This window comes from Physella acuta, unplaced genomic scaffold (genome assembly GCF_028476545.2).
Source record: "Physella acuta isolate Inbredline_101_S28 unplaced genomic scaffold, ASM2847654v3 ptg001665l, whole genome shotgun sequence".
Classification (NCBI taxonomy): domain Eukaryota; kingdom Metazoa; phylum Mollusca; class Gastropoda; family Physidae; genus Physella; species Physella acuta.
The window spans coordinates 278,199-292,490 of record NW_026733178.1 but is presented as its reverse complement, the minus strand read 5'-3'; positions in this window follow the sequence as shown (position 1 = coordinate 292,490).

The following is a 14,292-nucleotide window of genomic DNA, read 5'->3' as shown; positions in this document are numbered from 1 at the left end:
GTTTTCTCTTCTAGTCAGTGTGTCGTGTAGTTTTCTCTTTTGTCAGTGTGTCGTATAGTTTTCTCTTCTAGTCAGTGTGTCGTATAGTTTTTCTCTTCTAGTAATTGTGTCGTATAGTTTTCTCTTTTGTCAGTGTGTCGTATAGTTTTCTCTTCTAGTCAGTGTGTCGTGTAGTTTTCTCTTTTGTCAGTGTGTCGTATAGTTTTCTCTTCTAGTCAGTGTGTCGTACAGTTTTCTCTTCTAGTCAGTGTGTCGTGTAGTTTTTTTTTTTTAAAGTCTAACTGGTAATATTCAGTGTGTTGTATAATTCTCTATGTCCGGTAATATTTAGTGTATTATGTGGTTTTCTTTAATCTAATCGGCAGTGTTAGCGTGTCGTATTGTTTTTTTACGGCTATCCGGCAATGTATGTGTCGTATAGTGTTCTCTAGTCAAACCGTTTATGTCAGTGTGTCGTATTGTTTTCTCTAATTTAACCGACAATGTCAATGAGTTGTATTTTGCTTTAATCAATGCCATTGTGTCGTAAATTTTTCCCTCGTTTAACCGGCAATGCCTGTGTCGTATAGTATTCTATAGTCTTGTCATCCTAGTCTTTACAATGAACGTACAGGCCTTAGGCAAATTGCGAATAAAAACTCTTGCATATACGTATTTTGTTACCGAGTTGTTGTTTTTTTCAAACAACGTCAAGAGATAATGTTGCATTTTCAACTGTAATAACAAAAAGCCAACACTCTATAAATAAAATGTTGAATATATTTTCTACAGAGTTTATTCCAGGCAGACACCCCCCCTCCCCGAAGAAAGTCTACTCCCCTCCCCCGAACGAAATGGAATTTACATAGAAAACCTATACTTTTACCAGTGTCCACCCCCCCCCCCCCGAAAAATGTTGCCCCCCCCCCCCCCCCCCCCGAAAAAAAAAGAATATCAAGTGCCCCCCCCCCCCCCTTGCAGAAAAAAAAGTCTGGAAGAAACACTGATTTTCTATTCATAGTATTTTTAAATAAGTATGAGACTACGCCTTTTAACCAAAATGAATAGATAATGTTTCATACATAATTTTGTTATATTAAAATTAAAGCCACGCCCCTTGAACAGTGGTGCACAAGAGCTAGGAATGTAACATCCGGTTCCGTGTGTGTTTGACCAGACGATCTGTGAAATATCCCACGTGGTTTCCCGTCTGGATTTTTGTGTTTGCGGTCAGGCTTGTATCAGACGGCCAAAGGGTTGAGTGTTGAGCAGTATTAATGCTACCGTTGTTGTTGGTTTCATATTTTGTTATTTATCTTTTCAGAAAAATTGCATTTTAAAGCAGGTGTTGTCGAGAGGGATAGCTGATTGTTTTTCATTTTATAAGTCCTGTGTTCAGAATTCGCGCAGATGAGGCTCGTTAGCTTGGGACAGCAACCAATTTAGAGAAAAAAACTCAAAAACTATATAACTGTTGCCTTGTAGCTTGTTCTTGTGTAGACAAAAACTATGGAAGAAAATCTAGAATGTAAAACATGCTTTAATCTTTGTTAACTGGCAATATGGAGCATAACATGTTGACAACTAATCAGTTTTTCTTCCAGACTTTTTTCTCCGGGGGGGGGGGGGGGGGCACTGGAAATGTTCGGGAAATCCCCCGTTGTATTACAATTAAGAACGAAGTGCGGTTAGTACAAATAATGGTAGGTGAGTGGTGGGGGATATTTTAAATATGACGTCAAGATATTTGAACTAATTTAAACTCTCTATGGTAGTAATATTTCGTCACAAAAGGCTATACACAATAAAGCCATACATAAAAAGCCATACATAATATAAAGCCATACATAGAAAGATAAAACCTTAAAATGCTAAACACAAAAAGCCATACATAAACAAATCACGAAGTTTTGCCCCTCCCCCCCCCCCCTATCTCCACGCACATACACTTCTTTATTTCATATTAAAATAGTAAATAATATTAAAATGTTTACATTTTTAAAACATTTTAAAATACAAACGTAGACTACATCAACCATCTTCCCAAGCCCCCCCCCTCCCCCAAGATGTCCCTACACTCGGGTGCATCAGGTCGTTCGAGGACACCCCCGTTAGGATGTGTTAAAGTACCACGTCAACACGTCAAGGATGTTAGGAGTAAGGCTGGTCAGAAATGTGTGTATGTGTGTGTGTTAACTGTGTCTATTTTCCCTTTCTCCTTGTTCGCTTTAGTATTACAGTTTTCACCATCGGCCTGTGAGGGCTGAAACAGATTAACAATGGGAATATAACTTCTTTCTGACATGTACTTGCATTCATTTGACAATTGTTTTTCATTTTAAGAATTAAATTGGCGAAATACGTAGTTGTTTTTTCCCCTAGAATTTAGAATGTTCTTTTTTTAACACGTTTTTATTAACTCAGCTTCGCGTGGATGTGTTTGTTGTTAAAATTGACATCGAAAATTAGCCCACTTCTGATTGCTCTATAGATCTGAAATTTGGCATGCAGGTTACTTTCGCCTAACAATTTCAGATGCAATCATAAAAACTAGCAATTAGAGACCGTAATTAGCTTAATTTAATTACGCCCAAAGGACCATAAAATTGAGGACATGATTTCTAAAGATACCGACAAGACTGGAGGCTTGTTGACACAGTTACTTCGGCCCCAATCGATGTGAGCGCGCTGGCCGTGATCGTATAGTGGTTAGTACTTCGCGTTGTGGCCGCGACAACCCAGGTTCGAATCCTGGTCGCTCAAGATTTTTTTAGTCCGTGTATTTATAAACACTTAGTCAATTCATACTTAATCAAGTCATTAGATAAAGTAGAAAATAAACTATATAAAAAACTTTTTTAAAAACCACGTTTTTCATGTGTAGCAACGGACTAAAAAGGAGAAAATAAAATACTTAAAAAAAACTTTTTAAAAAACCACGTTTTTCTTGTGGACTAAAAAGTAGAAAATAACTATTTACATACATTTGATGACAAAAAACGTGGGTCGGGCAGATGGGTCGGGAAATTTGATGGTGAACGTACCCACGTTTTTTGTCATCAAATGTATGTAAATAGTTATTTTCTACTTTTTAGTCCACAAGAAAAACGTGGTTTTTTAAAAAGTTTTTTTTAAGTATTTTATTTATAGCTGGGTTTGATTGCACATTGAATTAGTATATTGTATTTTATCACCTGTAACAAAAATCTAAAGCTATTTAACATTTTTTTGTATTCAGTAAATTATTATCAATTCAAATCTTCACTCACTAGAGAATACGGTATTTATTTTTAAATTGAAAAAGAACTCAGTAAACAAAGCGCAACCTTGAAATAGAATTATCCCCCTTGTTTCTCATCATCCCGCGCTGAACGCAACAATTTCACCTGAGAAACAAAGATCGCGCGCCTAGCCCGGCTGTGGATTCTTTCCCCTGATCTTGTTTGAGTATTTGTGTGAAAAAAAATATCTGGCCAACATTTTCACGTCCTGCACTTGTCGCTCTCATTCGTTGTGTCATTTGTCTCGCGGGAGAATTACGCACTGTGGGTTTTCCCGAAAACAATACCTCATTGCACTACGAGTGACACGCGTTATAAGTAGTAGTTAAAAAATGCGCCTAGCATGAACTCCCAATAAATGATAGTTTTTTTTTTAACTTGCTTTATGTGCTAGACTGGTAGCCTCAGTGTCGAGTTCGAATCCGGGTTCGAGTCAGTACAACGTCCCAGAGTCCACCCAGTTCTGATAGGTACTAAACTCACGTTAGGGAAAGTAAAGGCGGCTGGGCATAGTGCTGACCACACTATCCCTAACTCTACTTTAATTGCCCCATGGGCCGTCGGGTTTGAAAAGGGAACTTTACTTTTACTATGCACTTCTAATTTATCGGATAGGGCGTTTTGAAGCTAATTATAGCTGAAATCATTAGCTTAACATGGGACCGCGTGGTCGGGCAATAGGACTTACAACTGTTAACGAGAAAAATTGAGTTCGAACCCTAGGATGGAGTCTGTACTGTATCATTGAGCCCACCCAGCTTTGATTGTTACAACATAAGGGAAAATAAAGGCGGACGGGCACAGAACTAACCAATATAACCCTTCATACGCCGAGACCACAGAAACATGTTAACTCTACTTCAGCTGGCCTGCAGACCGCCTGGTCCCAAAACGATAACCGTTTTATACCACCTAAACCCCCAATAAAAAAAAATATTACGCTGACCTTTTACAAGGGCACTGGTAGAAAAAAAAAAGCTTCACAATGAGCCTGTATTGTCCTTTCACTTGCCGGCATACAAAAACCCACTTAATAAGTTAACAAATCACGTGACCACCAACGTTATTTGGTTGTGTCAGTTATTTATATCCCACCGAACTCAAGTTCTCCTTTACTCGAATGGTGAGATGTAAACAAATAAACGTAAACAACCGCTGGCAAGAATGACAGGGGCGGTCACCGATGACAGATTCAATCAAGACTTGCTAAGACTGGGCGCACGACGCCCCGTTACTTTACACGGGGACGCGACTAGTGTTGACAGCTTTTGACAAAACTGCTTTCTTCAGCCCGGGGATTTTAATGTGTTCTCAAGGATTTAAAAGTTCACGTAATACAAATCTCTTAATTTTTATTTAAAAAAAACAAACTATGTAATAAACTTGGTAAAGTATGCCAAGTTTTTTACGACAAGTAACCTAATCAAATAAAATACTATAGAAGTGAAAATTGATATGGGACGGCGTGGTCGAACTGTAGCGCGTTTAGCTGCTAGCGAGTTCGAATCTTGTTTCAGACTACGTACCTTAGTCCACCCACAGTGCTGACAACACTATCCCGTCAAGAAACATCTAAGCCCTACTTCATCTGCCCAATGGTTTAAAAACCGCAATATAGATCATAGGTTTAGTACTTGACCACAGGACGATGATTATTTTGTTACTGCTGACATATATAAATAACATTTCCATACTAAACCTTGCTCCAGATTAAGTCCAGTAATTAACCACGTATTTGTATTTACTTTTACTTTACTTCTTGTCTTGTGCTTTGTATGTTTACATTGTCTACGTGTAGACGTAATTAGCTTGACTGGCACGCCCTGCTTATAATGATATCTGTGACAAGGGACAGGTATACACACAACGATCACTGTTGTATAATGATAACACAGTTTACATATATAGAGCATTGACTTGAACCGAATGACGTGGGAATTGTACAGCACAAAGTAATATACAATGAAATTAATTATACTAAAGTAACATAAAGTGGAATGACGTATACTAATGTAACATACAGTGGAATGAAGTATACTAAAGTATCTTACAAGGAAATGACGTATACTAAAGTAACATACAGTGGAATGATGTATACATATGTAACATACAGTGGAATGACGTGGGAATTGTACAGCACTAAGGGTAACATACAAGGAAATTACGTATACTAAAGTAACAAAGTGAAATGACGTTTACTAAAGTAACATTAAAGTGAATGACGTATACTAATGTAACACAGTGGAATGATGTATACTAAAGTAACATACAGTGAAATAACGTATGCTAAAGTAACATTGAGAAATGACGTAAAGTAACCTATGTGGGACATGACGTTTACTAAAGTAACATACAAGAAAATGACGTAGACCAAAGTTACACTCTGAAATACCCTAATCAAAAGAAACTCACATGCACATTTTTTTTTTTGCTTAACCATGTGCAGGGCTGAGTCTTAGATAAAATTAACATACGAGAAGGCTCTTGTCTTTTCAGATACGTAAGAAGGGGGGGGGGGACAGGCCCAGGTATGCGAACTAACGAGAACAAGAGCTCTTTAAATTTACAGAGTCTGGTGCTGGTTTAATTGGGGTGGATCTAACACTTTAGTTTTTTATCAAAATATTTGCTGTCGAATGTCTACACTTTTGATAGTTTTAATCTAACATACGTCTCTACCCAGGCTCTGTTGAGGGGACTGTACACTTTTTATATAGGGTCTGTACTTCAAGAATCAGGGGACTCTACTCTAGATGTCATGGGACTCTACCCTAGCTAATAAGGGAATGTAAAAATTAGGGATTGTAATCTAGAAGCAAAAGTATTGTGCGGTGACATAAAGACCCCGACAAAAAGCCAACAACAAATTGACCACGTCCTCTAGACAAAAGCGCTCTCATCTTTTAGGTTCCCCACAAAACAGCTCCCGACGTTACAACTCCTTAGGGATTGTAGTTATTGTCATTAGTAAGTAAAGATTCCTCTTTAGACCTAACGATCCATTGGGTAGATGAAGTGTTCATATGTTTCTTGACCTTGGCATATAAAGGGATAATGCGGTCAGCACTCTGGAACGTTCCACTAACTTGAACTAGCTTCGAACTCGAAACTTTCGGGTTTGCAGTCTAGCGCTCCCCCGCTAGGCCACGCTTTCCCATAGTTATTGTCATGCTAAATTAAATTAGATCATTCAGTTTCTTTTCCAACTTGTGAATTGAATGCTACATTGCTGTATGTTTATTCACAATTTGTTAATTAACATAGGCGGTAAGCAGCTGTCTGTATTTGTTATTATTATTTAAGGGTATTACGCAACGCTTGTTATTGTTTTGGCTAGCCAAGTTAATTACGTCTCTCTCTCTCCCCTCCCCCCTCCCTCTCTCTCACTACGTCTCTCATACTATCATTACCGGCTCCAGCAATTGCTCATTATCCAGGGAGACTGTAACAGGGTTTAGACTCGAACACTTCTCTCACCCGTGTAACTAGTCACTAGACTCGTGGTTTGGACATGAGAAGTAGTTCGGTCAAGTTACGACCCATGGCCACAATCCCAGGATTCGAACCCCTGACTTTAGGGTTAGAGAGTGCGTATGTGTATGTGTAGGCCGTATGTGTGTGATTCACGCACCAGCAGTCGCAACCATTTCTACCCAAACTGTACCAGCAGTGATATGATGATGCATGGAAGTCTTCGATTGACACAGTTAAACAATCGATGATTGTGCTTTAATAGAGAATTCAGAAAGCTAAGTTCTCATGGAAGAACATAATATTACTAATCTGATTGATTCTAGTTTTGTAATGAAAGTCTAAGTATGATAAACAATGCACAGCTTGGCAGTGCAATCTATTTCCTTATATGTCCTTGTCATATATATATATATATATATATATATATATATATATATATATATATATATATATATATATATACTCGTGTGTGTGTGTACTCTACACACGTAGTGAGTAGTTCATCAATTGTTAGCTATCCCATAAATACTTCCTGTGTTATTAAAATATACATTTCTATTATGTGTTTTGGTATGAAAAAAACCCAAATGTATATATTCGTCTAAAGAACTCTACATAGATGACAATAGTATAACACAACAACCCCCACTAAGGCCACTAACTCGAATAGTGCCATAACTATTAATTATTCTGTGCGTCATACGCTCTGACTCCTTACTGAAACATGGTGGAATGGTTTCATGATAGCGTGGGAACGATATCTTTTAACGGCCTTCAAATATTTAAAGCTTCACCGTAAGTTATTTAATTAACTGAAGCTAATACGCACCTTTTACAAATTTAAAAAAAATAGTTAAGCATTTTGTGGTTTTATGGAATCGGACGTTATTTCACATTAACGTTACCACACAAAAAATAGTTAGGCAAGTGTAGAGCTATTATCGTTATCAATTCTTATTGTGATAGCTCTAATGGATAGTATATTAAAATAAGCCCATAATTTTTAAATACAAAGTTTGGATGAATAGAAATGCTGTTAGTTGATTTTCAGAAAATTGGAATGTGTGTGCATGCACTCCCATTCAATGTGTAGGTTTAGCTAGCCTTAAATCTGCCTACCTTGATACGCTATTAAATAGGTACTATTTTTCAATATCATTGTACAGCTAGTAACTTCTAATTCTACCTGTCAATGTTTCCTATCTTGATAAATTAGAAAACCTTACATTTTTTTTTTATTATCATTGTACAGCTATCTTTAAATCTACCTATCTGATTCCCACTTTGATAAGCTATGAAACTATTATTTTTCATAAAACAATGTATAGCTCTCTCTAAATCTACCAGTCTATTTTTCCCACCTTAATACATTATTAAACTTTACTATTGTTCATAATCCTTGTATAGCTATCCCTAAATTTACCAATCTGTTTATCACTTTGATAAGCTATGAAACTATTATTTTTCATCATCATTGTATAGCTATCCTTAAATCTACCAGTCTATCTTTCCCACCTTGATAAGTAATAAAACTACTATTTTTTCATCATCAATGAGCCCTTTGTGTGCCCTCTTGTATATATGAAACTATTTAACCATTCATCCCTGTATTCACACACTGAACGAATTCACATCTTTTAACCCGCTTTGAAAACCAAGCCTCAATACCCATCTGTAGAGGGCCTGTGGTGAATTAGGAACGTTTGAATGTCATACACAGATGAATGGATGACTGGATTAGCAAAAAAAAAGTCTGGTATTGAAGCAGAACGAGGTTGTTTTGGCAAGGGTTGAAGGCTGTGTGCATGTGTCTGTATTCGACTTGAATACGAGTTGTCTTGATGAATGAGACCCATTCTTGATTTTAGGGAATTGTGATAATTGTTGGGAGTCAATGGTTTCGGCTTATGTTGAATTTTTAAAATATTCCAAACTCTTTAGCAAAAAAAAAAAAAAATAAATAAATAAAAAAAAAACAATTTGTCGAGCTAAAAATAAACAGGTATTTAGAGCAATTAAACTGCTGTTCGAATAATTGATTCTAAAGTACATGTGTTGTTGACAGCTGTGGCTAATCCATGCATGTTTTTTTCGTTTTTCGTTGTTTTTTTTTTTTTTGTTAGATCAAAAAAAATGTTATTTTTAATGAAAAGTTAATTGATGATAACTCTGAATATAATAGGCATGCTGTAAACATTATAAAACCTTGCATCCCTAATAGACAGTGCAAAGGAATTCTTTTTTTCTTGAACATTACAAATATGTTAATGCTACGAGGATTATCTAGGCCCCTCATCATTTAAAGCACTTTAACATCTGGCTTTGTACGCACAACGATTGTGGAAGGAATTAAAATGGCGTTAAACGTTTAAATATGATCGAGTGGCTGGTGATCTGATTCTTCATCCACACCTGAAGACACGACATAGCGTTTATCTTAGAAATTATAGTCTTTTTTGTGTTTACCATTTTCTTTAGTACCACGTGACAAAAAGCCATCACCAGCGCTCTACCGTGCCAGGAAAATAAATTTTAAGTAAATGTAAACAACACCACGGAAGCTGGATACCGACTTGTGTTCATTATTTTTATTTGGATCAATGAAAGGTTTAACTTTACGTTAAACAGGTGTGTGGGGCTTAACTCAGACATGCTCTGTTTATTTCACGTAAGCAATACATAAATTACTAAATCTTCACGTGTCCGGAACTTTGTTTGAAAACATAGGCTTGTTAAACTAAACTGTAAACATTACAACCACAGTTTCTTTCAGGGGCCTTAGGTAACACGTCCACGACAACCCCCCGACAAATATAATGCTTTAACTAATCCCCCCCCCCAACCCTAGGAATTTAAGTTTATATTTGTAGCATAATAGCTAACTGAGTGGCTTCGTTACAAAATGACATTGAATTGCTTAGACCGATTAAAAAATAATATATATATATATATATATATATATATATATATATATATATATATATATATATATATATATATATATTGAGAATTATAAATATTAGCATATCATTTATGATATGTTGTTATATAAAAGACCATGCTGATATAATGAGTGTGAAATATTTGTTTCTGTACAAAAAACATAACTACATATTAAATGTAGTTAGAGAAGAGTGAACCAACAGATGTGAAGCTAGTTCATAACAGAACACATTTTTTTCCCGGAGCACATCATTGTAAAGACAGTTCTTGTCGTGGCAAAGGTACACATTCCGATTGATCGCTGCCTTCACTTGTAGCAAGCTATTCATGCGTTGAAGAGCTATTCATGAGAGTAGGTCTCTCGTAGGCCCACTACGTGGAATCGTCTCTACCAAGATACTGCTAGGTGTGGTAGTAGCGCTATTACAATAAAACAAGATTTCGGACACATAAATGATCAAGATTTTTTTTTTTTGAAAATAGTAAGTGTAGGAAACACGAGCGTCCCACACTGAAGGTCAAAGTTGGTGGTGGGGGTGCGGGGGTGTTGTCTTCAGCCGCGACCGTTACTCCACCACTTATATAATAGACGGTGAATTAGTATTGAGAACCAATGTTAGAATAACATTATTTGAAAGTGCGCGTCTAATGAATTCGATTGAATGAGATTTTAGATTTTTTGATTGCGTTGTGTACTTTTTTTTTTACTTTTTGAACCGGTGACTTCTTTCAAAAACAGTTATCCAATCGGTACTTGGTGCTTTGTAAATACAGTGTTTTACACCTCCCAGAGCCCCAACTCTCTAAACCACACCCTTGCCCCCAGAACAACATATGTTAAACAACACCTTCAAGAGCCCATACCTCCCAATACCACATCTCCCAATTTATAATTCCCAGAACCACATCTCCCAATTTATAATTCCCAGAACCACATCTACCAATTACGACCTCTCGGAACAACACCCCATAAACCACACATTCCAGAACCTCACCTTAAGAGAAGCACACATTCCTAAACTACACACCACTACACCTCCCTGAACCATACTTCCCAAAAACCACACCACGCAATGTAAGCATCAAACGTGGGAGTTGTGTGCCCTTGGGTGCTGTGTGTTCTTGTCCTAAAAGTGCAAAATGTCAAGATTTCTCTTCATTACCGGTGCACGAATGTTACTCCTGCTCGCTGCCAAACCCTCGCTCACCAGACAATCCCAGTCCTATCACCACGACCCTCAAAGACCTATCACCAGACCTTTCAAGACGTATCACCAGACAATCCCAGACCTATCACCAGACCTTTCAAGACCTATCACCAGACCTTTCCAGACCTATCACCAGACCTTTCCAGACCTATCACCAGCTCCCCAACTGACGCCTGCTCGCTCTCTCCATCTCATCTTTAAATCATAACCCTGTACTTCCTTACCCCAATAATGGTGTCGTCTCCCTTTTTTTGGACCACTGTCTCATGAGAATGCTCTCCCTTGTTCCCCATTTTTTTCTTTCTAAAACATATTTAAATCTCTTACACATACACTTGACATATCGAATCCCTGATTTTTAGGGAAATTTGTCCCCGTCGTCTGCGCATTCGTTTGTCATCGCGTCAATCATTGGTCTAGAGCAAGCATTGCGTCTGCTACTCACACTGATGTTTAGAAGTATTGATAGGAAGGGGGGGGGGGGATGGGATGATTAAAAAAAATTAAAAAAAAAAACACAACGACGACTTTTTTTTTATTAAGAAAGATAGCGTGTTTACTTTGGTATTTGGGGTTTTCTTAAAATATCAAAGCTAGGAATTAGGCCTACAGTCATTGCATTGTGTTTTAAATGATCTGATAATTAATGAGCTAATCTATAATTGTAAGTGTAGTTGATTAAAAATTATTTTAAAATAATAAAATATATTTTCCGTATACTAAAATTGTTTTCTAAATAGGCCTACTAAATTTGGATTTGTAATAAACCATTTTAACATGATGGGATAATTAAAGAGATAATAAATTAATGTTTATTTATTTCCGAACAGTTAGAGAAATCCCCGGAGACGGGCACCTGTTGTGAGATTAAGTCGGCTGTGTTAATCTTTTAAAGGTGAGTAGATGACGTGTTAGTTATAACTTGCGTGTGTAGATTCTGACGTCATATCTGAGTGTCTGTGACAGTTTTAAAGTCAAAGAAATAATGTCAATGTTCGCTGTCGTGATGCTAGGAAAAAAGATTATTTCATCACAAATCATAATCCAGCCAATGATTAATATCCCTCTTATATCATAACGAGCCGACCCGCGGCATATCATACGCCTCTATTTAGTTGTTTTATTTTCTACTTTTCAGTAATTCATAATTTGTGAATTCGACAGTACCAATGCTGCCACTGAAAATATTTGCTTCAAAACACTATCAGTAGGTCGTTAAGGACGATATACCCCCACCCTCCTTTCCCCCAACCCCAACCCCTACCCTACCACCCCCCCCCCCGTGAAACCAGCCTCCTCTTAGTTACCTCCCTTAAGTTTAAAATCGTTTCAAACGAAATTATCTGCCCCTTATAACAGTCACTAAACCGGCTCTACGATTGTAAACATTTAGCGTGAACTAAAGCTCACCAGACCATTTAGGGGTGGGGTTGTACGGAGCGCGCTTACAGCTTGTTTTCTAGCGTCTCCAAGAAGAGAATTATAAATATAGAAGATAGATTATTTGCACGTACACAATACGCTCATTTGACAATTTATGAATCGTTTTAGATTTATTTTAAATCTTTACCCTTTAACTTATGACTATACACTAAACAAGCGACAATATACTGATATTACTTTCTTTGAAATGGGGCGGACAAGTACATTAGAATATGCACAAATGAAAATCAAATTAAAAAAGTTTAAACTTATGAACATGAATTTCAATAAACATATTTTGAATTCCAAACCCATTAGAAAAAATAATTTGCTATTAGTATGAATGATTGTATTACTTTTTATAGGTTAGTTAGTTGCTTAAACTAATGTATTTATAATTGAAGAAATTAATATTTAGATTATTTGTTCAACAGTAAAGTAGGCCCTATATGTATAAATGTAACATACAGTTTCATGAAAGCATGGGTTGGTCATTTTATTTCATTTCACTCGATTTTTTTTTCTTTATAAATAAGTTCAGCTCGGAATAAATGGATTCGTTTATCTCAAACGACCAAACTTCGTTTGCTTTAGCCTTAGGCTGATCGTGATGTTATAAGGTTAAATATTTCTTTGATCCGCTTACTACGGAGCTTAAGAAATGGACAGTTTAACATTAAGCTAATGTGGTAACTAACCAATGTTCAGGTAAAGATATCCCATATGTTATTTCATATGGGGTGAAATGGATTGGTGGTTTTTAGGAGTTTTTGTTGTTTGGTTTATGTTATTCTTATTGTTTGTTTAATTAAGCTTGTTGTTTGTTTTAAGAAAATTTAAAGCTGATTTTCGTTGGGCTGTGAAGAGGTGATGGAGATTTTTTTGTAGAGCGAAGGGTGGGGGTGTTGTTGAAGTTTTGGTGTATTTGTTTTTAGTTGCATCGTAGCTGTTGGTAGTTTGTGTTTGGTATATTTAAAATAATCGATACATCTCCGAATACTATAATCAGCAATAATATTTTCTATTTAATAAACCACCTGTACTCATCCCAACTTTACCCGTTCATGCCCAATACACACAGGGCAGATGAAGTAGAGTTAATCTTTTTCATAGATCTCGGCATATAAAGGTATACCGTGATCAGCACTATGCCCATCAGCCTTTAATATCCCTAACGTGAGTTAGGTACCCACCAGAGCTGGGTCGACTCAGGGATGTTGTAATGACTTGAACCCGGATTCGAACTCGAAACTTTCACACTCTAAACCACACGTACTACTTAAAAATTATTGTTTAGCAATATCGTCAACAAACATCAGTTTTAAAATTTGTTTAGAAATAAACGTAACAAAGACAGTATGGAATTATAGTAGTAACAATGTAGAAAGAGCTTGTTGAATAACTGTATATGTCTTGCGTTCTTTCAACGACTATTTAATGATACACGTTGCGAAAAAAATTCGTGTCTTGTGGATATTCGACCTCAGGGCTACAAAAATAGTTCCACAATTTTCATATCGACCCCCACCATGCCCTTCCCTCACCGCTAGACAACCAAGTTCCTGACGAGACTTCAGTCCCATCTTTCTGACATCCGTCAATACGTCTGTGTGCTGGCGTCACCAACATACGTGTGCGTTAATCTGTCATACACAAAAACAGAAATCCAATTCTGCATGCGGCGGTTGTCCCCCTTCTGCTTCAGAAATGAATGATACGTACTTGCACAATACTTGTCTCCCTTTACACCGGAGTTATCTTTCTTTATTATTCTGTGATTTTTAAAACCGCGTCGTAGTTTTTCTATTTCCCTGCTTTAGAATTCCTGAGTAACGGAAGGAGACAGAGTCAGGATTTTTTTAATTCAAGAAAAAACTTTCGGACAATTCATTTGTGGCGGGTACTAAGAGCACCGGGGTAAAATTTAAAATAAAATGTTTTACTATCAGCGTTGTTAGGAAAAGCAATATGGCAGTGCACCAATA